This window comes from Aquarana catesbeiana, linkage group LG07, assembly GCF_042186555.1.
Source record: "Aquarana catesbeiana isolate 2022-GZ linkage group LG07, ASM4218655v1, whole genome shotgun sequence".
Taxonomy (NCBI): Eukaryota; Metazoa; Chordata; class Amphibia; order Anura; family Ranidae; genus Aquarana; species Aquarana catesbeiana.
Window position 1 is genome coordinate 281,870,497 of NC_133330.1, and position 26,987 is coordinate 281,897,483.

At 40.0% G+C, this 26,987-nt stretch overlaps 1 protein-coding gene across 1 annotated transcript in view; it reads left to right on the top strand.

The window, feature by feature from the left end:
- ASTN1 (astrotactin 1) overlaps positions 1-26,987 on the top strand; it is an 843,969-nt gene that overhangs the window by 51,707 nt on the left and 765,275 nt on the right. The gene's annotated exons all lie outside the window — the stretch shown is intronic.

Sequence of the window (26,987 nt, forward strand, 5' to 3'; positions counted from 1 at the left end):
GGAATGTATTTTAATCTATGTTTCAGGAAGACGTTATGCCCATCGGAGCTCTGTATGAAAAATGAATATAGTCTCTTATCATTTTGGCAGGCTCTGGAGGTACCTGGCTTTCCATAGAGGCCTTGGGGGTTGGGTTGGATTTTATCAGGTGGGAACACTCAATCCCCAAAATGACTCAGTAATAACCAGTGCCTTGTCAGACTAAAGAAGCAAAACCATTAACAAGTTTGTGATCCAGGTCAGGTCACAAGTCAATCTAGCTAGGTAGAGATTTTGCCAGAGGGTGAGACAGAAGCCCAGTCAAGTAGCATAGCCAGAGGTCATTATCAGGAGTAACCACAGTCAAGCAGCAGAACCAGAGCAAATACATAAGGCTCAATTCCCAAAGCTCTAACACAAGGACAAGGTTATCAAATTTAGCAATTTGACTGTAATTGTGAAACCCTATTGGACTCAGCTGAAAATAACTGTCACTTTTTTTTAAAACAAGTATACTTATCCTAGTGTGTTTTGTGAATCGTGACCATAGTCAGGAAACATAGTTGCCACCCAAGCATAATTATACTGTCAGGATAAGTAAGCCCTAGTAAAGATTACACCCACAAACTATCAAACCCTACAGGATGCCATTTAAAATTTGAGCACATTGATCTTATTAAAAGGTTGTATAGCGAAGGCCACTCACTTACGGGCATGCTCAGCCATGCCACCACAAGATGACAGGTTGCTGAAAGCATAAAGGGAATGCTGGTGCAGGTGTGTTGACATTGGAGAGGAGTTAAAGTGGTACCAAGATTTTGTACCTTCTATGCATGAAGGAAAAAAAAATCTGTGTGCAGCAGTCCCCCCAGCCCCCCCCCCCAATAATTACCTAAGCCCCATTGCGATCCATCAATGTGCATGGGAGCCTCGGCTCTCCAGGGACTCTCACTCTTCATTCACAGTTAGTTAGCCAATGAGGAGAAAGAGGGGGCGGAGCTGAGCTACAGATCTGTGTGTGAATGGACAGGTACCCCCATATTAAGATGCTTTTTCTGGGAGCACTTGGCAGGAGAGAGGGGCCAGGAGCACCTGCGGGGTACCTGAGAAGAAGAGGATCCAGGCTGCTTTGTGCAAAACCACTGCATGGAGCAGATTAGTATGACATGTTTTTTATTTATAAAAAAACAAACACGTGCCTTTAAAATCGAACATCGCCAATGGCTCGGTTCTCACAGATCCCCGAGAGGAAAGCTGCTGACTGTCAGTCAGCAGGTCACCTCTCTGCTCCTCCATGCTCAATGGAGCTGTGGAGGGGCGGGGAGCGGCCGTCTCAGTCTCTCAGCTGCTTGATGAGAGGCTGAGACAGGTATCAGTCCAGGCACCTGGTGGATTCAGACTTCATTGTCGGGATGACGTGGTGCCTTGACTGATCTGTGTGACGTCAGCAGAAAGTGAACTTCAGTCTGCTCTCTGCTGAAAATGGGTCACAAGAGTGCAAATTGAATTGCACTCCTGTGGCCTTTAAGAGAAGCCCAGCCAAACAAGCTCATACTGGACTTCTCCTTTTAATCTCACTTTAACAATTCTGGAGGACCCAACAAAAGCAGTTGAAGAGTGGTGGAAGAGCAAAACAGGAAGCCTGAGAGGAGAGCTGAGGGAGTAGTTTTAAGGCATAAGGCAGTAAATACTGATACACAGCTGGCTACTTGATACCTGTACCTCTAAATAGCCAACCACAATGCAATGATTATTGACTGCATGGCTGAATATACACACAGTAGGTGGGATCAGGACACCCAATTCTGACTCTATGTGGAGTACTTTTTTGCAACTGTCAAATGTAGTTAGTACCATGAGAATCCGCTTAACAGTCAATATTTTTTTTTTTTAGCTTGAATTAGGTCACATAGTGAAGTTCTTTCAGTTTTTTTGCTAATGGTAACTCAAGTGCATTTCTTTTCCTCTAATCATACATAGGATCTGAGGCTTGAACCCGAGATATGTAATTTAAAGCTGTACTCCACGTATAGCTTGTCCAGCTTGAACCAATGTAAGTATGCATACCTCATGCTTGAGGGGCCTCTGGGGAAGGTGACAATCACAGTAGCAGTTGGTGCTTCTACAGTGAAAGTTGCGTTCTTCTGGGTCCAGTGTGAGCCGTTTCCTCTCTGCAAACTGACAACAGGAGGACATTCACTTGGCATTGGCTCCATTTTTAGAACACCTTGCATCTTTTTTCAATGAATACAAGGTGTTCTGTGACTGGACAAGTTGGAGATTGTGATGTCACCGCCCATCCTCTCCATCCCATCCAATAAGATAACTGTAGTAGCACTAGCTACTACAGTGATTTCAGCTCCTTAAGTTAAAGATATGCCTACTTACCTTGGTCCATGCTGGACCAATGTAAATATGCAATAAAAATCATAAATCGAATTCAGCTTTAAACACATATCATAGCCTCTGTTTTTTTTACCCAAATTCTAGGGATACCAGATAAAACCTTCTGAACTGGTAACTGAAGCTGAAACTATTTGCCAGAATCTTAGAATAAGGTTACATAAAGTTTCCAGCTCACCTCTCAGGTTTCATGATTCTGTTTACATTAAAAACATTTCATGAGCAAAGGACTCTGGGAGAAACCATTATTGAACAGGCAAATGAGGTATGACGTGTAGGTGACCACACTATGCTTTCATTTTGAAAGAAGACCTTCCTGAAGCGGTATGAATCTAAAGCATTTGCTATGGATTATAGGCAGTAAACTTCGGCTCTTCTGGAGTAATAGATATTGACATAAACTGTTATACAAGACAAGGTTAAAGTTTCATGTTATGTAATTTATTGTGATTCTGCTTCACCTCCTAAATGGAGTTAGGAACTATTTTTCACTTGTTCGCTTTTTCCCATCAGGCACGAATAATCCAGGTGATTACACTGGGATTTTCAACGATCTGTAGCTGACATGAATAATCCGTCCTGCTTACTGAAGAGAGAAAGCTTTTGCTCATCTCTTTACTATTACAGAGGGGCGGATATGTTGAAATAAGTACTGTTTTATGACAATATGCTTAGAGCAGATATTTGTGGGATTTATTAACTTTATTGTTTTTTATTGTTATTACTTGCCAAGCACAAGCTTAATCTTTTGAGAATAGATTCTCAATGCGTTTTTTTTGTTGCTTTTCTTAATGGTAAACCATTACAGGACAGTAGATCCCCCCCCCCCCAAAAAAAATAAACACACACACACAGACATATATATATATATATATATATATATATATATATATAGCATCTCACGAAAATGAGTACACCCCTTACATTTTTGTAAATATTTTATTATATCTTCATGTGACAACACTGGAGAAATTACACTTTGCTACAATGTAAAGTAGTGAGTGTACAGCTTGTATAACAGTGTAAATTTGCTGTCCCCTCAAAATAACTCAACACACAGCCATTAATGTCTAAACCGCTGGCAACAAAAGTGAGTACACCCCTAAGTGAAAATATCCAAATTGAACCCAAAGTGTCAATATTTTGTGTAGCCACCATTATTTTCCAGCATTGCCTTAACCCTCTTGGACATGGAGTTCACCAGAGCTTCACAGATTGCCACTGGAGTCCTCTTCCACTCCTCCATGACGACATCACTGAGCTGGTGGAAGTTAGAGACCTTGCGCTCCTCCACCTTCCATTTGAGGATGCCCCACAGATGCTCAATAGGGTTTAGGTCTGAAAACATGCTTGGCCAGTCCATCACCTTTACCCTCAGCTTCTTTAGCAAGGCAGTGGTCATCATGGAGGTGTGTTTGGGGTTGTTATCATGTTGGAATACTGCCCTGCGGCCCAGTCTCAGAAGGGAGGGTATCATACTCTGCTTCAGTATGTCACATGTCACAGTGCATGTTGGCATTCATGGTTCCCTCAGTGAACTGTAGCTCCCCAGTGCCGGCAGCACTCATGCAGCCCCAGACCATGACACTCCCACCACCATGCTTGACTGTAGGCAAGACACAGGAGAAGTATAGTTTTAGAGCTAGTCTGTTGGAAAGACTCTATTTAGGTGCCACATCCCTTATTGCAAGAATAACATAGAAGGAGAGAAATTGGGACTTTTAAAGCGCACACATATACAACATTTAGAAAAATAGAAAATACTTATTGAATTAAAAATACATATGTGAAAAAAGGGTAAAACCACAGTACATTAGTAACAAATATCAATAGAAGTAAGTTGTCTCTCTACATGTTTCACCGTTCACGGCTTCTTCAGGAAATTCTGTTACAATAAACTCTGTGTATAGACTGATCACTTCAAAATTTAAAAAATACAGTAATCAATAGTGGAGGAAGGGCAAGCAGGGCCAATTGGGAGCATCATAGAGAAGGGTAATAGATTGGGAAGAACTAAAAGTCCATCTCAATAAATATTTGAACCAGTCAAGATCTTGATAGCAGCAGCAGATTATATTTGCTCCATTTGCAAGCAAGGGAAAAAATAGAATTTTTGAATCAAAAAGATTCTCAAAGTATTCCAAAAATTCCCTGGTAATTTCTGAAGCCCTAGGCAGCATGTAGGCAAGACACACTTGTCTTTGTACTCCTCACCTGGTTGCCACCACACACGCTTGACACCATCTGAACCACATACATTTATCTTGGTCTCATCAGACCACAGGACATGATTCCAGTATTCCATGTCCTTAGTCTGCTTGTCTTCAGCAAATTGTTTGTAGGCTTTCTTGTGCATCATCTTTAGAAGAGGCTTCTTTCTGGGATGACAGCCATGCAAAATAATTTGATGCAGTGTGCGGCGAATGGTCTGAGCACTGACAGGCTGACCCCCACCCCTTCAACCTCTGCAGTAATGCTGGCAGCACTCATACGTCTATTTCTGAAAGACAACCTCTGGATATGATGCTGAGCACGTGCACTCAACCTCTCTAGTCGACCATGGTGAGGCCTGTTCTGAGTGGAACCTGTCCTGTTAAATGGCTGTACGGTTTTGGCTACCGTGCTGCAGCTCAGTTTCAGGGTCTTGGCAATGTTCTTATAGCCGAGGCCATCTTTATGTAGAGCAACAATTATTTTTTTTTCAAATCCTCAGAGAGTTCTTCGCCATGAGATGCCATGTTGGACTTCCAGTGACCAGTATGAAAGAGTGAGAGTGATAACACCAAATTTAACACACCTGCTCCCCATTCACACCTGAGACCTTGTAACACTAACGAGCCACATGACACCGGGGAGGTAAAATGGCTAATTGAGCCCAATTTGGACATTTTCACTTAGGGGTGTACTCACTTTTGTTGCCAGCAGTTTAGACAATAATGGCTGTGTGTTGAGTTATTTTGAGGGAACAGCAATTTAAACTGTTATACAAGCTGTACACTCACTACTTTACATTGTAGCAAAGCGCAATTTCTTCAGTGTTGTCACATGAAAAGATATAATAAAATATTTACAAAAATGTGAGGGATGTACTCATTGTTGTGAGACTGTGTGTGTAAATATATATATATATATATATATACACACACACACACTATATTTTCAAAAGTATTGGCACACCTGTCTTAGTCTGTAGGGTTCAATATTGAGTTGGTCCACTCTTTGCAGCTATAACAGCTTTAACTCTTCTGGGAAGGCTGTCCACAAGGTTTAGGAGTGTGTCTATTGGAATGTTTGACCATTCTTCCTCAAGCGGATTTTTGAGGTCAGATACTGATGTTGGAAAAGAAGGCCTGGCATGCAGTCTCCTCTCTAAATCATTCTAAAGGTGTTCTATTGGGTTGAGGTCAGGACTCTGTGCAGGCCAGTAAATTCCTCCACCCCAAACTCACCCATGTCTTTACTGACCTTTCTTTGTGGACTGGTCTAAATCATTTGGTGGAGGGGTGATTATGGTGTGAGGTCGTTTTTCAGGGGTTGGGCTTGATCCCTTAGTTCCAGTGAAGGGAACTCTAAATGTGTCAACATATTAAGACATTTTGGACAAGTTCATGCTCCCAACTTTGTGGGAACAATTTGGGGATGGCCCCTTCCTGTTCCAACATGATTGTGCACCAGTGCACAAAGCAAGGTTCATAAAGACATGGATGAGCGAATTTGTAGTGGAGGAACTTGACTGGCCTACACAGAGTCCTGACCTCAACCCGATAGAACACCTTTGGGATGAATTAGAGTGGAGACTGCAGTCCAGGCCTTCTACTCCAACATCAGTGACTGACCTCACATATGCGCTTATGGAGGAATGGTCAAACATTCCCATAGACACACTCCTAAACCTTGTGGACAGCCTTCCCAGAAGAGTTGAAGCTGGTATAGCTGCAAAGGGTGGGCCAACTCAGAATTGAACCATACGGGATACCATATGGCATGTCATTAAAGTTCATGTGCATGTAAAGGTAGGCGTCACAATACTTTTGACAATATAATGTATATATGTATGTGTTAAGCAAACCAATAATATCCTCCCCCATTTTCTTATCTTTTCTGGAAGAATAAACTGCAAATGTGATTGGTCGCTATGGGCAATATGTACATGTCTTATTATGAGGACTGGATTTCCATCCATAAAGCTTGTAGGCACATGGATTTGCCACCCTAAATAAATAGCCCTCTATTAGGATCACTTCTTTTACACAAAACGTTGTTTTACTGGTCCTTACCAGGTTGAGAATATTGTAATACTGTAAATGTCAATAGCCTTTGATGAGATGACTACGCCTAATGATAAAGGAAAAATAAATGTTGTGACTAGTAACTGTACAGGGAAATGCCACCTCTTTGCCTGTGCCACCTATACTAATGTTCCTACTTTGCCTAATGGTAAGAGACCATTTGAGACTGTTGGCAAGTACAGTTACCTTTCCTGCCACTACGTGGCTCTGTTCCCATTATAGCATGGTCAGGGGAAAGTTGTAATTGGGTGTTAACCCCCCTTTTAAAAAATTCCTTCCTTATTGATGTCAAAGGCGTAGGTAGTACCCATATACAGGCCAGTGTGGGAGGTGCCAGAGGCAGATGGGGCATTAGAGCCAAGCACACCCTAGCTGTTAAGATGTAGTCTCTTGCATAGCTGAGCTAAAGGGCCCTTTGCAGGGCTGAAGTCCCAGGCAAGATGGAATATATCACTTGTGAACAGCCTGGGAATGAGAATGCCATCTGGGAGTGTGCTTGGCTGGGCAGAGCTATAGAATGGACTGTAAGAAGGGCAATGGCATACTAAAGAAAGGCACCTTGAGCCCCTTGACCTGAACTGTGGATCCAATGGTGAAGTGATGGAAGCTAATGTTGTGGACTTAGTAAACACAGGGAAGTGGTTCCAATTCTGTGGTGCTCCCTTGGAAGATATAGAGGTGTAAAGGGAAGACGTTATTTGCTTGCATTCTGCACAGAAATGACAGCTACAGAATGTCTACTCCTGTGTGTGGTGATCTTTGCAGAAGAATTCTGATAGCATGTCAAATGTGATTTCCGATGTCAAGGAAATACTTGTAAAGATACAGTAAAGTGCGTAAAGTGCATTTTATGTGTGGACATTCCTTTGTTGTCAAATATTAAAGCCTACGGCAAGAAATGTTGAGCGTGGGCCTCAGGCCACGAGTTATTCACAAGTTGGTGAAAAGTTCAACTTAACAACAGGTGGGTAGTTGTATTATCAAAGAAGCAGGGTGGGGACTTGCACAGTTTGGCACCAATACCTTCCCAGTAGTAGCCCCTCTTAAAAGACCTGAAAAATATGGTTAATCTTTGATTGACCATGGGGTCTCTACCCAGTAAGTTATGGTGCATAAATCTACACTACCTTTTTTTATAGAAATACTTTCATGATAGAAACATAAAAGCTGCCATTACTGAATTCTGCATCTAAAAAGGCTTGTTGCCTAACTGTCATTTTGACGTTTTTGCCTCAGTAGAGCTTTGCTTATAAAGATGTCTGACTTTTAATGACTTGACTGAAGAGCAACATAGCTAGTAGACAACTAGCAATTTTAAAAGGAGGGCATCAACTGCAAATCTCATTTTTTCTTATGGCAGGATTACTTAAAGAAGCAGTACACATACACAAACCTGCATGTGTAGCTCTAGGTGTTTCTGGAGTAAATGTACACACCCATTTGTTGGAATGCATAGACCCATTGGAACATGTGCCTAAGTGTGCACATAAATGTGTTTGTAAGTGTGTATGAGGCATTTGCTATAACCAGGTTACAACAGTCATGTGACAGTAGAATGACTCCCAGCAGATGATCGCTGTCTTTTTGAACATGCTAGTTGTCTGACTGTCTAACTGATGTTTTCTCAGAAACAATGATAGTGATAAGGAATTCTTGTTTTTTTTCCAAATTTAATTTGCTTGATAATTGTTATAGTTCTGTGACTCAGAAGTATTGAAGCCAGACACAGCTAGGCAACTTGCAGAACAGGTCAGCAATGGGCAGTCCGGATATTAATTTCATAATGCTTTAAGACGTCAATGAAGATATTGTTCATCTTGGTAATGGAAAGAATATCATGTTATTGACAATATACGGTATATCACACCACATATGGGAAAAAAAAGAGCGATCAGGAATGGTATTTTCCATTTATTTCATGTCCCTATATCTGCAGTGCATTAAAAAGTCACTGAACCATTCCTTCTCTTTGAAGGTATGACAAATGTGAACTTAAAATGTGAAGAGCCTTTTCCACAAAGTTTCCTTACACTTTTGTCCCTATTTCCCTAAGTAGGTGTAGCACCACCTCCCCAATTTGATATACTTATCTAGATCTTCAAGTTCTGCAGCATCTTTTACATTTCTCTGCTGGCTTCTTGATCCAACATCCATGCCTGCTGTCACATACCTGTCTGAGGAGGCCGAGATGATGAGGGTGGCCTCTTGCACAATTCTTGTCCAAGCTCTTCTGATGGTAGAGACAGGAACTGCTTGGGCAATGGAAGGGTGCAGGTGCCAGGATAATAGTTCAGTAAACTTGAACTTGGAGATCCCGAGGTTGGATAAGTAGAAGTGAAGAGTCATGTCACAAGCCAAGTTCAGTAACAGCCAGGCAGGAAGGTACAGAATCGCAATCAAACAACGTTTTCTCATCCTTTAAATCTCTGGATACTCTTATGAAATGTACAAATGTGTAGCAGGCAATACCGAAGGCAGAGAGGCCTGCTCAAAAGACAAGACAGCAGAAAAGCATAAAGGAGTAAAAGGCAGGAACAGGGGGAACTGGGAACATTTGGTCTGGGAAAACACAATCCACTGATCCTTTTATTTTACAGATAGATTCCTATGAATAAAAGAAAGTGTTACGTGCAAAGTGGCCACAATGATTGGTAGGCATGATGAAAAAATGGGTATTCTTAAATTACAAGGTTTGTAGCACAACTTCTTTTTTTTACATCTTCCAGCATTAGCTTTCTTTGTGCTCTCCTTTTTTGACATCTCAGAGTGGCATAGGAAGTTAAAAAAACTTATATAATGCCCAGGAAATATATATTTGGACAATGTCATGGACTTTATAGGCACAGAATAAAAAGTTGAATAAAACTTTTTTACTTTATTACAAAAAATGTATTAAAATATAAACATGTTATAAAATAGCACAATACAGATAATTCCTAGATGGTATATAGGTAACACCATCAAAACCACCAAGACCGATTCCTAGTCGGCGTAAGGTGCCCAAGTGGAAAAGTAGCCAATATCCAATCGGGCTTGGTGTGGGTAAATGTGGTATAGTGCCGTTCTACATGTTGCTTGCAAAAGTGCTTCCTCAGGAGCTTTAGGCAAATATTGGTGTATGGTGGCACACGCTATGCAAATGTATTGGTCAGATAAAACGTCAGGCAGGGCAGAAGGTACGGAGTAAATAGTCCATCATCCAATATGTCCAGAGAGGAGAAAGGGGAGGCTTGTTCATAGAGGATATTTCCTTAACAGAAAATAAATCTGCACTGATGGCAGCTGAGCAGTCTCAAAATTCAAATTATATATATTATCAAGTCCCTCAATGGGTTAAGAGCAAAGCCCTCCTTAATGGCTGAATGGTGTTACCATTAGGGACCCTCCGCACCGCCTAAGGCTGACCAAGCCACCCCTTTCTCCCCTCTGGACATATTGGATGATGGATTTTTTACTCCGTACTTTCCACCCTGCCGATCTGATGTTTTATCTTGCCAATACATTTGCATAGTGTGTGCCACCATACACCAATATTTGCCTTAAGCTCCTGAGGAAGCGCTTTTGCTCGCAACATGTAGAGGGGCTCTATACCACATTTACCCACGCCAAGCTTGTTTAGATATTGGCTACTGTTCCACTTGGGCACCTTACACCTAGTACTGGGAATGGGTCTTGGTGGTTTTGATGGTGTTACCTATATACCCTCAAGGCATTATCTTTATTGTGCTATTTTATAACATGTTTATATTTTAATACATTTTTTTGTAATAAAGTAAAAAAGTTTTCTTCAATTTTGTGTACTCTGTGCCTATAAAGTCCATGACATTGTCCAAATATATATTTCCTATCCATTGAGGATGTGGCACCTTCCTTATTAATCTGTGTATCCACAGTTCCATCCTCTGGTGATATAATCTATTTAATTTATATAATGCCCAGCACGTCACTCACTGCAGATCCTACTCTAGTCAATGAAGAAGTATTCACATTTAGGTCCACGCACAGAACATATCTTATTAGCACTGGCTTGGGGGGCAAATGTCTGTCTTTCCTGTGCAGGGGCACTGTCCTACCAAGTGTAGCTGTACCTAAATAGCTATTCTCTAATTCTGATATAAAGTTATATCTACAAGCACTAAGACAAACTAGGGCACAATATGGAAGCTGAATGGCAGCTGCCAATCTTTTCTTTAGGCTCAAATCCAAGCTGTTATGAAATAGGTTCCTGAGTTGATCGTACAGTCATAATTTTAACCAATTTCTCCTTTAGTATTGTGCACACTCCATTATTTAGAAAAATTAATGGATTTCTGCCAAAGGTGATTGAATGCTATTGTTGCGTATCTAAAGATTTTACCCTAAGTAACGATCAGTAAGAAAAGAGGGGGATGTCTGCTAATGTCCAAATACCCATTAATGTGTGTATATTTCTTTTTAATTTTATGTGTGAAGACAGGTTCTCATAAAGAAAAATGGTATGCTTGCAAACTGTCAGAATGATCTAAGATATAATATACACAGTGATATAATATTGGTTTATTAGAAAAAAAAAAATTAAGTTAACCCTTCACAAAGTAGAATTGATTTTTCATTAACTACTGAATTGAGACAAAGTATTTTATTTGAAGAGCATTTTTGTTCATTTTCAGCCAAAACAGTAATGTGTCATTTGAAGATAAAACCCAAATAGTAACTTATAAATACAACAAGCTCTATCAATAGCTGCAATGGTTTTTATGGGTTTAATAGGGCGTTATTACATACAGTATCTCACAAAATTGCGTACACCCCTCACATTTTTGTAAACATTTTAATGTATCTTTTCATGTGACAACACTGAAGAAATGACACTTTGCTACAATGTAAAGTAGTGAGTGCACAGCTTGTATAACAGTGTAAATTTGCTGTCCCCTCAAAATAACTCAACACACAGCCATTACTGTATAAACCGCTGGCAACAAATGTGAGTACACTCCTAAGTGAAAATGTCCAAATTGGGCCCAATGTGTCAATATTTTATGTGGCCACCATTATTTCCCAGCACTGCCTTAACCCTCTTGGGCATGGAGTTCACCAGAGCTTCACAGGTTGCCGCTGGAGTTCTCTTCCACTCCTCCACGATGACACCACAGAGCTGGTGGATGTTAGAGACCTTGCGCTCCTCCACCTTCCGTTTGAGGATGCCCCACATATGCTCAATAGGGTTTAGGTCTGGAGACTTGCTTGGCCAGTCTATCACCTTTACCCTAAGCTTCTTTAGCAAGGCAGTGGTCGTCTTGGAGGTGTGTTTGGGGTCGTTATCATGTTGGAATACTGCCCTGCGGCCCAGTCTCCGCGGGGAGGGGAACATGCTCTGCTTCAGTATGTCACAGTACATGTTGGCATTCATGGTTCCCTCAATGAACTGTAGCTCCCCAGTGCCGGCAGCACTCATGCAGCCCCAGACCATGACACTCCCATCACCATGCTTGACTGTAGGCAAGACACACTTGTCTTTGTACACCTCACCTGGTTGCCGCCACACACGCTTGACACCATCTGAACCAAATAAATTTATCTTGGTCTCATCAGACCACAGGACATGGTTCCAGTAATCCATGTCCTTAGTTTGCTTGTCTTCAGCAAACTGTTTGCGGACTTTCTTGTGCATCATCTTTAGAAGAGGCTCCCTTCTGGGATGACAGCCATGCAAACCAATTTGATGCAGTATGTGACGTATGGTCTAAGCACTGACAGGCTGACCCCCCCACTCCTTCAAGCTCTGCAGCAATACAGGCAGCACGCATACTTCTATTTCCCAAAGACAACCTCTGGATATGATGCTGAGCATGTGCACTCAACTTCTTTGGTCGACCATGGCGATGCCTGTTCTGAGTGGAACCTGTCCTGTTAAACCGCTGTATGGTCTTGGCCACCCAGCTGCAGCTCAGTTTCAGGTTCTTGGCAATCTTCTTATAGTCTAGGCCATCTTTATGTAGAGCAACAATTCTTTTTTTCAGATCCTCAGAGAATTCTTTTCCATGAGGTGCCATGTTGAACTTCCAGTGACAAGTATGGCAGAGTGAGAGCAATAACACCAAATTTAACAAACCTGCTCCCCATTCACACCTGAGACCTTGTAACACTAAAGAATCACATAACACCAGGGAGGTAAAATGGCTAATTGGGCCCAATTTGGACATTTTCACTTAGGGGTGTACTCACTTTTGTTGCCAGTGGTTTAGACATTAATGGCTGTGTGTTAAGTTATTTTGAGGGGTCAGCAAATTTACACTGTTATACAAGCTGTACACTCACTACTTTACATTGTAGCAAAGTGTCTTTTCTTCAGAGTTGTCACATGAAAAGATATAATAAAATATTTACAAAAATGTGAGGGGTGTACTCACTTTTGTGAGATACTGTATATCAGAATAGGAATATTATCATGTGTGCAGTACAACCAAAATATATTTGTGCAAATGTGTACAGGTAAACTAGGCACTTGTCTGGGAGAAGTGTATTCATATGACAGGACAATGTAATACATACCACATCGTTTTTTACTTCTACTATTATCTAAGGCTGCCTGAGTGCATAATGAAAGAATTGTTTGTGCCACATAACCATGCCATGTTAGGATCATCATATCAGAGGATAGCAATTCATGCCAGTATAACAAAGGCTATACAAACCTGGAAGTGCAGGCTTTGCAATGCTGGTTCCCTTGTCTTGTTGTTTTTATAGATCCGTGGTACCTCTATAAACCTGTTTTGCCTCTAGTGCTTCACTTCTGTGCATGTTGGGTAAAGACAACAGCCTCTAAGAGCCACTTGGAAATGCTAAGGGATTGGATTAATGAAAGATCATTCTTTTGGAACAATCACAGCATATAAAAGCAAGAAAAGACACAGACTGGGGTGCCTAGCTTCATGGATTTGCCTTAAATGTAATAATGTGGGTACAATAAATGCAGTCTTTTCATTTCATTGTGATCATTGGGATGGTTAGAATTTAGCTTCACATGCAAGAAGGTATCTCTTATCTAGGTGGGTATGTCCAAAGAAGAACAACATTTGGGAGTAAAATTGTAAGATAATTGTGTAAATCCTACATTATTTTCATAGACAGGCCTAGTAGTCCGCTATGTCCTAGAAGTAGATATGTGGTTGGAATGAGTATGTCTACTTAACTACATAAGGAAAAGGGGGGGGTCTAATATGGTCTCTGTAAAGAAAAAAACATCTGTAGGTTGCAGAGTTGGGTATGTCAAGGCTTTCCTGTAGTTAGGGGAATACATGCTCATATGATTCCTGTTGATAGTCTCCTTAGAGGGCTAGAATTTGGGGATGATGAGGTGTAAAGGGTGATGTGAAGAGTATTGTTGTTGAGCAGTTTTTTGGTTCAACAGGCTGGAATTATGGTTACATTTTTGTGGACCTGAGAGAGACCTGTCTGCTTGACCTCTGGGGGTCAATCAGCTAATGAGGTCTGAATACTAAGCAACATACTGTATGATCCCAGCAGGTCCATTTGTGTAATGGTGCCAGGTAGAGACTATGCTAGACTCAAGTTTTCTCAGAGCAAAAATTGTGCCAAGACCTTCTGCAGGGGGATCCTATATTTAGGCTCAGGCACTGGTACCTTTGTCTGTAAACAATAAAATTGAGGATATATGTATATATAATACTTTCCAGGCGACGTGCCCCATGTTGATGTCTTTAAAACAACAGTTGCTTGCTGGTCTCCTCTGGTCTGTGCTGCTAATGGGCTGATAGCCAAACACTACTTTCTTATCAGGAATTGTGTGTCTGTCATACTAATCAAAAAAACACTGACCTTTGCACACATTGTTTTCCCTTTTTTTTTATAATAATAATTGGGGTGATGGGAGTCTGTGCCTGTATTCATGCATATAGACACCAGCATGCATAATATTTTCTATTACCAGCAAATTAAATTTGCCTTCTGCCTTCAAATAAATATGTCTTCATGTGAAAACACATTCTCCATTACTTTAAGGAAATCCCTACTCTAGCAGAAGTGAATCAATCTTTGGAGCAGTCACAGTGATTGATCTATCTGTTCCGTGTGGGCTGTTAGTAGCATTCAACAACTGAAGCTGCTTACTCAAGTTCTAATGTGTCTAGGAGACCCTTGTTAATCCAGCGCCTTGGTAAATCCCACAGTATATTTGAACATGTGCAACTGTAAGTAATATTCCCTATGCACTTCATTTCCAGCTACACGTGTTTAGGTCAAGATGAGTTTTGCAACAATGCTGAGTGAAATGATTTGAAAAAGTCAAAGATGAGAGTTCGGACTGTGACCTCCAAGGTCTTCATGAAGCGTATATAACCTAAATTGTTATACAGCATATTTATGTCTGTAATCATGGCTGAATGCTTTCCTGTGATCTCAAATTTAAACCATACACTTTCAAAATATCCATTTTTATTCTTTATACATTTATGGGCAACCTAAAGTGTATCTAAAACCATTTTTGATTTAGTTTTGACAGGAGAATGGAAGGGTTGTCAACGCTGTCAGGTTTTCATTGCTCATTGAAAAAATATGGGTATAGATGCATGGCCAAAATGGTGCTACAATGTAAATCCAATACACAGTAGAAACCAACATGTAAAAGGGGACCTCCATGTCTGCGAAATGTGCCTTCTTGACAATGGACTTCAGTGAAACTTTTGGACGCAATCCTGGTGTGCTGGCTTCTATTGTCTATGAGGTTATTTTTGCTGTCACTACTTGGAAGATTCACCCTCTCTATTTGTCATGGTGACCATTGTCACGGAGACTAAAAGTAGGACAAAAGACAACATTTTGAGTTGTCACATGAACTACTAGTAATACAGGGTAAATCCTCTAATGGGGACATTGTGAGAATTTTCTTCACTTTGGAATGATTCCATCCACTCCTCGTTGCATATATGGGATTGGGGAAAAAAAAGGCAAATATGCATGTTCTTTTTTAACAGGATTCCTTTAAAGCTGAACTTCAGGCAAAGTGCTAAATTCAGAGATAAAATACACTTAAGGGAGCTGTTTTATAGACCAAATGATTTGCATTTTTGTCCATCCATTTTTGATCTTTGCACAGCACAGCCCTGCCTGACAAGTAAGAAGCCAATTTCTCGGCTGCAGTTCAGTTACACTAAATTGTCTCCTCCCCACACCCTACCTGTAACTGGTCAGTTAAAGGAGAAGTAGCAGACTTTCAGCACAGCTGATTGGTTACTTCTGCTGCATCTCCCACCTCAGGTCTGAGCTCTGCTGTACAGTGAACTGCAAGAGGCTGATACAAATTAAATTCAGATACTAAAATTGAGAACATGTAAAGATGAACTAATGAATACAGGGTAGCATTATTTGGTTATTATATAACTGCCTTGGGTTTTAGTTTTAGTCCAGAACACATGCCAAATGTTTCTTATATTCTGGGATGTTCTTATGAAAGCAGACTTCCACTTACAGTGGTCAGAGAAGGAGACATTAGTTGATGTCCCATGTTGATGGAGACAAGGGTCTCTTCTCCACAACCCTAGGCTGTGGTTGTGGGGGTATGTGAGCAGGGGGCTTATCGGAACCTTGTAGCCCCCTATAATAAGGGAGCCCCCAGATCCCAGCCCCTCCCTATGTGAATGAGTATGGGGTACATAGTACCCATACCCATTCACCAAAAAAGTGTCAAAAAGTAATTAAAACACAGAGGTGGTTTTTGACAATGCAGTACATTGCATGGCGTTCGGTGGGGCGAACAACCGCCAAATACCCTGCAAATTCAGGTGTTCCCCGAATGGGGCGAACAGCCAATATCCGGCCTGAACTCATGCTTGGGCCAAACCGTTTTCCCAACTCTAACTAGAGGTACCTAACACAAGAGAAATATATATTCAAACAGGCTGCCCAGAGCATATTACACTAAGTTACTGACATAAGGAAAGAGAAAGCATCTACATAGTTCCAAAAATGAGTACCTGGTATAAGAAAACATGGACTTCAGTCTTTCATTAGTTGGACCTTGTCCCAAGCAGGTATAGATATGGATGCTAGTTGCAATAGATGTAATAGCCAGTTACAGAAAAGTATATACAAATTCCATGAAATGCATTGGGCCATATAAGATCAGTGTATACCCATACTACTATTACAAAATCTTGTGGGGAAATTTATGAACAAGATTGTATCATAGATCTATTTTATGAAACGTTGTACGGCATATTAGCATGTTTTTATATTAAATTACAATAAAGAAATTATATTTGATACAATAGTTGTGCCTCACAAATAAAGAGTTTTAAAAGTAGACCAACTGATGTAAACATATAATGCTTTTCTGTGTCCCCAATAACAATTGTACTATTAGCAGTTTACCTTCAGACTAGGAATTCTTTGTGTACAGACATTATTGATTTTGATGTATACATAGTCTATAAGATGTCCTTGTGATGTTTTTGCAATACAAATCGCATTCTTTATTAAACTGATTCCATTGTCCTTTGATGTTAATGCAGTGATCTGCACATGTCAGTCACTGACAGCTATAGTTATAGAAGACAACTAGATATTTAAACACAGATTAATGGCTCCTCAGAATTGCCTTTTGAGCCATTCACAGCCCAAATTATACCTTCACAATCCACTGTAGTGATAAATACATTTTTAAAGTCCACAGTTTATGGGTCACAATAAATGGAATATTGCAGTAAAAAAAAAAATCAATTGCTTAGAGCTACATAGAAACTTGTCTACAACTGAAGAGAAATAAATTGGATGTGTTGCCTAAAGCTGCCAATCAAATTTCAGAAGCCTTTCCAGTGGCAGAAAATTAAAATAAGAATTAAGCAAGCTACTGATTGGTTGTGGTAAGCAGCCCTCACATTTTCTTCCCTCTAGCCATTGACAATGCATTTCCTAAAGAATTTCACAAAAAATGATTTGTATATAAAATAGTCTCAGAACTAACCCCTGTGCCATTTGGCAAAAATATAATATTTTCTGGGAGGGGAACAAGACAAAAGTCTGATACATTTTATTTCATTAAGTCAAGCATTGTATCAGAAAGCAAATTCATTTTAAGACATTTTGTTTTTTCATATGCATGCAAGCAAAAATTACATACACTGCATGGGAATCACTGTGAATGGTAAGAAGTGGTATTTGATGTGCTGTTCATAGTACTGATCCTGTGGGTGCATTGGAAGGATTCCTTTTTTTTAAAACCAAATTAAAATAATATCAAGCTTTCAGTTTTTATGTGATATTGGGTAATATGTTTATTAAATGGGTAATAACCTAGTAGAGAAATGAGGTGGCAGGATGCTGCTGTAGACAGGTATCCAAAAAATGGGTACAAACACTTTATGCAGGAGGATCTCAAGTGCCATAACTGGGTCATTTGAGTAATGTCTTCAAGGTAATAGATGGGAACACCAAAAGATTTTTGCAGTCCAAAGAAAGAGTCTATTGATTACAAAGACCATTTACAAATGGCAACATGTTTGAGGAGTTCCAGATGTCCCTTCAAAATGTCTTGGGACTTTTGAGGGAAACCTGCACATTTAGTTGGGCTCTTGAAAGTGTAATCAGAGTAGCATGCTGTCTACTCTGGTCACTGACTTTGCAGGCTGCATGTTTCCCTCAACAGCTCAACCTTGTGTCCAGAATTACCCTCAGTTTTAGACTCAAGCCCTAATGAAGACCTCTTCAACCCCAAAACACATTGAAATTGTTAGATTAACGTTGTGCTCAATAATCTCTTTTTGAAATACAATATTCTCTTGGTGCTTTCTTCTCTGTTAACTTGAAAGTCTCAAAATCAGATCTTAACGTGAAACTTTACTCTCTCAATCAACATTGACCATTTTTAATCCTTAAAGTAAATGGATAGAAAAGTATATCATATTTGCATGTTTTAAACTTTTTTGTCTACATTTCTTCAGTTACTTCCTGATTTACATGCCTAGGCAAATGATGTCATACATCCCATGGGTCTTCAGTAGGGGAGGAGCTAAGCACACTCTCTCCTGCTTGCACGCCTGAGCTAAGGGCAGGGGATCTCCAGGAAGTATATGGTACATGAATCATCTGCCCTTATGCAAGATGGCCAAGCCAGAAATGCTTGGGGGTGTTTTTCAAAGTGTTTTTTCAACAAAATAAAGCATGGAGACTTGGATGGATGGGGGAGTATTCTTTGAATATTAGAAATGAATTAAATAGCATTTTTGGTTTGTTGTGCTCAGATAAAGTGTAGTTCCCCTTTAATGCTGAAGGGCATATGGAGGCATCTGCACGGTGGGGAGTAGAGACTTGCTGAACCTCCAGCTTTTTGGATATAAGTCCATATGTCTTTTGTGCCAAGATGTTGCCATGAGGTGTGGGCCTCATTTTGTTTTCTTTAAAAAAATCAATTAATATGAACACTCATGTGCTTCTTTACCTTAACAGGGGCACTGCTACACCAATGTAATATGTTTGTTTTTTACCTGGTTGTACCAGGTGTTCAGCCTAAACTTTGCTTTACACTTGAAGAAAAACACTTTATGAATTAGATGTTAATATCACAAGAGACATATTGTAGACAGTAATTATTTGTGTAACTTTTCCCTCTTTGATAAAACAAGTGGCATTATGTAATTATAAAGTCTGACATGACAGTTATTGCTTGTGTTAGGTGTGACGGCAGTTTAATGAATGAGGGCTTTAGCGTTTACATTTCCATGTCTCAAACTGGCAAATAAATACCAACAAATTGAATATTACCTCTTGTGTATGCCTACTTCTGTTGCCCAGGGTACAACCAGAACTTTATCAGATTTGATTAAACATTAGTTGAGCTGTTCAGCAGCACGATAAAGTGGAGGGGGCTGGAAAAAAAAAAATATTTTGTCAGGATGTCATGTAATGTATTTACTTTGTTCAGATCCATAGCTGGATAGCTAGGAAAACAATTTAAATTGCTTGTTATGATCTATCATCCTTTGGTACTACAGCCACTAAATTGCAGTTAATGTCTTTCTTTTGAAATTCCTCCTCCAAGCTCAAATAGTAGATCTCTCTAGTCAGGGCTATTTCATCCAATTGGATGACTCCCTATTTTGAGCTGTTTGAATTTCACAAAGTCAAAGTCACTAAACGACTGATAGATCTCATTATTGGTTCTATGGCCCAACATTTGTTTCTATAAATACTGCGCCAATTTTCTGAGAACTTTTCTTTTTTTTTTATCCAAAGGAAATTTTTATTTGAAAAAAAACATATAAAAACATACCGACTTCACAAGTACAATCAGTAATACATTCTACCATGAGGTATATCTCATTTGTATACACTGCAGTCTGTATTAATCAACCATCATTTCTTAAGTCATTGACTCAACTAAACATTGCCTGACTGATTATCTCAAGGACATATTATAATCCATTTGTAGGCCCTAGCATCAACATAAACAAAGGAAATAAGTAAGCCAAACAAGGAACCATACCGAAAAGAAGAGGCTCTATCAGCCTAACATTTAGTACCTCATACCCCCAAACCCAACAATCTACCCACAACCAAATCCACTGGGGCGAGCCCCAGAACATTCAGCCATGGTCCCCAGAGTTTCTCGAACTTCTGTGGGCAGCCTCTATGTTGGTAAATTACTTTATCCTTTCGTAACATTTCCCCCACAGCATTAATCCATTCTTTAAAAGCAGGAGGCTCTTCTGAAATCCAGTGCTTCATTATTAGCTTACATGCCAGGAATATAGCTCTAGTAACTGCCACTTTAGTATTTTCCTCCCACCCCAGCTCATCTATCACATTAAGCAGACAGTGTTTTGGATCTATGGGTAACGTGACCTGAAACACCCCATTAACAGTATCCACCACCCCTTTCCAGTAGGGGTGAAGCTTTGGGCACCTCCACAGTAGGTGGATTAGGTCTCCATGTTCCCTTTTGCATCTGGTACAGAGTGGAGTGGGTCGGAGACCCATAGCATATAATCTGTGAGGGGTATAGTATACTCGTAATATGATATACAGTTGTGTCAATCTTTGCGTAACATTTAGGGAGCATGTGGGCACAGCCTGCAACACCTCTTCCCACTGATCTCCATCCATCGGGCCAACATCCCTCTCCCACTTGGCCAGCATTCCTAAACGGTGTTTATTTAGAAAGTTTTGTAGTAATATACTGTAACACTGTGATATAAAACCCTTAGTATTGTTGGCCCCTGCAATCACATTAAACAAGGGTGTTGGTGAAGAGACCCAATCCGAGGATTTACTCTGCGCAACCACAGCATGTTTTAATTGCATGTAGTAAAGCCACATGGATTGTGGTAACTCAAAGAGCCTCTGCAAGTCCTCAAATGTATGCAGTTTCCCGTTTTGGAAAATCTGCCTAATATATAGCACCCCATATCTCCTCCATATCGCCCCATGCTGTATCTTGGCTAATTCTGGGTATGTTTCTTTGAACCATATTGGGCTGTAGTCCGTGTAACCTGTCACTCCTTGCATATATTTAGTCTTGGACCATATTTTTTGGATTAGGTCGTAGGTCGGGTATTTCTTATTTGATTTGCCAAAATCCAACGCCTCCAGGGCTGTCGGGACCAAGTCTTTTTTTACTGTATGCAACATTACTAGTTCTGAGGAACTGCATATAGTTCTCTCTTTCTCTGCGCCAGTGTGCATTGTACCTATCAGATGCTGCAGCTGTGCAGGTATATAGTAGAGCCAGCGATTGGGAAGGGCGAGCCCTCCCTTATCCTTAGGACGATGGAGATGTTCGAGTTTAATCCTTAGTGAGCGACCTTTCCATATAAGTAGTTGAAATAGGGAATTAATAATTCTAAACATCTTTAGGGTCACTACCATGGGTGCATTATTAAGTACATAGAGCAGTTGGGGCATAAGAATCATTTTAATCAAGTTCACCCTGCCTGTTACCGACAGACAGAGTGAATTCCATGTTTTAATCCGTTTTCTGAGAACTTTTCACTTGAAGCATCAAGGCCAAACTTTATCTAGTCTTAAGAGTGTCCATGTTTCAGCTTCATATGCAAGTAGCAGGCTATACAGAGTTTTACAAAAAGAGTCAGATTTTCTAAGAAAATCTGTTATAGCCACAATATAGTCTTTTGCAAAAGTCAGAGGAGCATTTCATTCTTTGATCCTGTTATTTTCTTTGTTGACAAGGAGCTTGAATACTTGAAGTCCTCAACCTTGAAACTTGTATTCACCTGGCATATGCAGATGCTTTCCACTGTACATGTAGATTGTTTTCTTATAAATGATCTCCAGTCCTATTCTCCCATTCTTCTGGCAAAAATAGTACTGAACATTCAATATATGGGGAATACTTATAAAGCAGTGTAGGTGACTTTGAGCAAACATTTACTGGGGATGAACCAATCACTGTCATTCAAAACACATGCACCAGGATGATTCGCCTGCAGTGAATGTTTGTTAACTGCCAGATTGACTTGTTTATCTCAGCCCCCTTCCTCTAATATTACAGCACTGGTGACTGGTGCCTGATGCTTGGCCCAACACTGTCACGTGGTGGTGGGGAGACAGTCAGCCCTAGGTAATCTTCAACGAAAGATCCGACTAGCTTGCTCTAGAGGTGCCGAAGCTTCACCGCTAATGGAATACAGTTGTCACTACGGTAAACACTGCATTTCAGGTCTCCATTCCAGTGGAGCCTAAGCATTTATTTTGGGTATGCTTGATGCTGTTACTCTGGATAAGTTTGTTAGAGAGGCAGCCACTAGGGCTTTGTTTCAGGCTCTCAGGCTCATACTACTTCACTAGATATCTCAGACTCTCCCTACACCACATATGTGGCTTGAACAAATGGGTACAATGTTACGGTTTGAAAAGCTGATGTATCAGCATACAGGCAGCCCTCCCAAATTTGAGAAGGTATGGGATGGTTGGTTAGATGGTCCTGGTTTAGTCCCAGTAGATTTAGTATTGTATAGATTGTTGCTTTAATATTTAGTAATCTAACTGGGAATGTTCTCTGTAGATAGTACCAGGATGGAAGGGGGTGGTGTACTTCCTATTTCATAAAGATACTTCTTTCATTATTTATATGGTCCTAGTGACCCTTGCTACATGGGGCACTAGATATGGTCTCTAACAGGTGGTAATACCTTTCAAGTGATTTTATACCCAATATTGCTACTCTGGTATGTTTGTATGAAATATTGTGTAACACCTCAATAAACCTTCTATCTAATTAAAAAAAAAAAAAATCTGACTAGATCTTACAAGTGGCTTGCTTTCTCACCTCTGATAGTTTAATGGAGCAGTAGGGGAGTAAAGGAAAGGGGACCTTGTACTGCTGGGGGACTAAGCTTCAAAGCCAACCTTGCATAGGCAAAGCACATGTTCAATTTAACATAAGTAAAGAAATTAGAGCATGTTTGCAATAAAAATCAAAATGCAACAATTAGACCTAATTGGGAGCTTTAGTAAAGCATGTACTAAAGAAACCGTACTAAAGGTGGGGGGAGTGGAGACAGGAAGTGATTGTTCTCTATTGATCCATGGATATAATGAGCCATCCTAGGAAACATGCACAACAAAATGAATGCCAAAGATGCTCTATTCTATAACTTCTCTCATAAAGAGCCCTTTGTTTGAAGACTATGGGATTGAACACATAGGGGTTAATTTACTAAAGCTAAATAGACTGTGCACTTTGCAAAGTGCAGTTGCACTCTGCAAGTGCAGTTGCTCCAGAGTTTAGTAAATGAGCAAAAGCTCACCTGACTTCAATCGTCCAATCATATGCACGCAAAAATTCATTTCTTTTATTTCCCTTGCACGTACTGTAATTGGGTATTCTTTGCAAACTGATGATTTACCTCATTTACTAAGCTTTGGAGCAACAGCACTTTGCAAAGTACACAGTCCATTTGCCTTTAGTAAATCAACCCTTATATTATCAGTAAATCAAAATGAACTGGCAGAATCCATGGTGATACCAGTATTGCTCTCAAAGGAGAGCAAGAGAATGGCAGGAGGTTATATTTGCAACTATACTTGATTCGTCTGGCCATATATAATGAGTTAAGGTGGTTTAAAGGTGAACATTTTCTTTAATGCATGTAAAGCCATTTTGCTCTAGTAATACACAGAGGGCTATGTGTGTCTGATGCTTGACTATTTAACATTTGTCCCAAATGTATTGCAGGTGACATTTTAATTTAGTTCATTTCAGGATGTCTGACCCCATTAAAGTTTTTTTATTTCTGTTTATGTATTATTTATGGGACTGGTCCTCCCTCCCTTTATTTAATCAGCAGACTCCAGAATGCATTCATTATGTGGCCATCCAAGACTCGTGGCCCCTGGAGAAATCTTGTAGCCACCATCCGTGTATGTAAGTTCTCAGCCATGTTTTAATTGCATTTGCAGCTCCATGTTGGCTGATTATAATTGAGTTTATTGTCACACTGATGTGGAGCTGAATTAGAATGTACTTTGATAAGATTTTAGACTTAATAGTTTATAAACAGCTGATCACTCACTTAAATCCAAATCACGGTACATTAATTACACTGTGATATCTAATGTACTGTAGAAGCAATGTAATCTGCTGCACACATTTTCTTTATTGTGCGCAAGTAATTCACTTAGTTGGACAATACCATGTAAAATGATAGGGCTGCTGTATATAGTAATAGCGTGACAATCAATCACTCACAAAAGATGCTACAATTGTCAAATGAGGAAATATTCAGAACATGTCATAAACATCTCAGATACTATAGTCATTTGCTCATATGGTTATGTTGGTTGACATTTATGTCTATCCACTTTACATAAGTGTATATTTCTATCCTTCTGCAACTTTTTCTACCGCATGTGCTGTACTCTTGTCAGTTGTTTTTGCAAAATTAAAGCTGATAAAGAAAAATAATAATAAAAAAAGAATTGTATACAGTTTATTAATTTTTAAATAATAATATTAACTGCTTATATGCTAATGCTAAGCTCTTTATATAACAAAAAAAAACAGGTTCACTTGCTAGAATATCTCTAGTTAAAAAAGATGTTATTAGAACAATATCCTTGAAATGTTACATAGTTGGTGAGGTTAAAAAAACACACCAGTCCATCCAGTCCAGCCTGTGGGGTGTGTATGTGTTTATGTCAATAGTACATTGTATACCCCTTTAGGTTGTGGTCATTGAGGTGCCCGTCTAATAGTTTTTTAAACTATTGATGCTTCCTGCTGATATTACTGCTTGTGGAAAAGAATTCCACATCCTTACCGTTCTGACAGTAAAGAACCCTCTACGCAGTTTAAGGTTAAACCGCTTCTCTTCCAACTTTAGGGAATGGCTGTGTGTCTTTTTAAATAACCTTTCACTAAATAGTTTTTTCCCTATGCTAGGATTGCCAGTACGGTATTTGTACATTGATCTCATATCCCCTCTCAAGCGTCTCCTCTCCAGAGAGAATAAGTTCAATGCTTGTAGTCTTTCCCCATAACAGAGGTCCTCCATTCCCTTAATTAGCTTTGTTGCTCTTCTCTGGACTCTCTTCAGTTCCAGTACATCCTTCTTGAGGACTGGTGCCCAGAACTGGACAGCATACTCAAGATGCGGCCAAACCAGAGTCTTGTAGAGCGGGAGAATTATTGTTTTATCATTGGAATGAATCTTCTTTTTAATGCATGCCAATATTCTGTTGGCTTTGTTTGCAGCAGCTTGGCATTGCATGCCATTGCTGAGCCTATCATCTACTAGGACCCCCAGGTCTTTTCCATTCTAGATTCCCCCAGAGGTTCTCCCCCCAGTGAATAACTTGTTTTCGTATTTTTGGCACCTGAATGCATTACTTTACATTTTTCAGCATTAAATCTCATTTACCATGAAGTTGCCCACCCCATTATTTTGTTTAGGTCTTCTTGTAAAGTTTCCACATCCTGGGTGTAAGTTATTGCCCTGCTTAACTTAGTATCGTCTGCAAATACTGAGATTGAGCTGTTTATTGTATTGTTGTACAGTCTGTAGAAAGACAGTTATGCCCCGTACACACGGTCGGATTTTCCGTCGGAAAATGTGCGATCGGAGCGCGTTGTCAGAAAATCCGACCGTGTGTGGGCTCCATCAGACTTTTTCCATCGGATTTTCCGATACACAAAGTTTGAGAGCAGGCTATAAAAGTTTCCGACAACAAAATCCAATCCTTTAAATTCTGATCGTGTGTAGACAAATTAGACGGACAAAGTGCCACGCATGCTCAGAATAAATTAAGAGACAAAAGCAATTGGCTATTGCCCTGTTTATAGTCCCAACATACGTGTTTTACGTCACCGCGTTCAATCTGATCGGATTTTCCGACAACTTTGTGCGACCGTGTGTATGCAAGACAAGTTTGAGCCATGGATTTTGTTGTCGGAATGTCCGATCAATGTCCGACCGTGTGTACAGGGCATAAAGCTGGTCATACACGCATAGATTTATTTTGTTCATCCTGAAGGGTGAGTGAAAGAAATCTAACATTCTAAATAGCGTGGATGAACAAATCCCCCCTACCAGCAATTGTATTCTGACAGCCAGAATAACTGTACGGTGACTGCGGCTGATTGGCTGCGGTTACTGTTCAGATGGCAATTTACCCTCATCTACGTTAATCTTTTTTTTTCTCCTTTAATCTGTAGATCTACCGTATGTTTGTCTGGTCAGGTGGTACCAGCAAGGCCACCCACGCATCTAATATCAACTGCCTCAGCAGGAAATGGCCAATATTCCATATATGTATAGCCAGCTTTAGTCTCTACATACTGAGCAGTAAAGCCGATAACATCTTCTAAAATAACAGAAGTTAATATCTCTTGCAATTGTTGTGTGTTATTTGTCCAAACTCTTATGTGAATGTGTTAAATTGTGAAAGTCTGAGTTTCTGCAAAGACGCTAGGTCTTGGAACATTACAGAATTCAAAAATAATAATGCGCCAACCACAAAGCAAAGCAGCCAACACCACAATCAGACAAATTGTAAGAATATTAAAATAAAAATAAGTGTGGCGCTAAAAAAGCATGTCCTTTATTGGGCGAAGCCAAACAGAATGGTGTCTGGAGGGCAATATGCACAACAAAGATTATTAATGGAAAAAAAGGTCCTGTAGGGACTGTTGATTAGCAACAACAAAACAAATAAATCTAACCACAAAATGAATGAATGTGTACAAATGGGTGAATCATAAATAAAGTAAAAATGGCATATGAGGTGAACCAATGTACACACCGATATATGTACATAAAAGGGGAAATGATGTAAGGGGAACCACAAACCCAACAATAGGGAAGA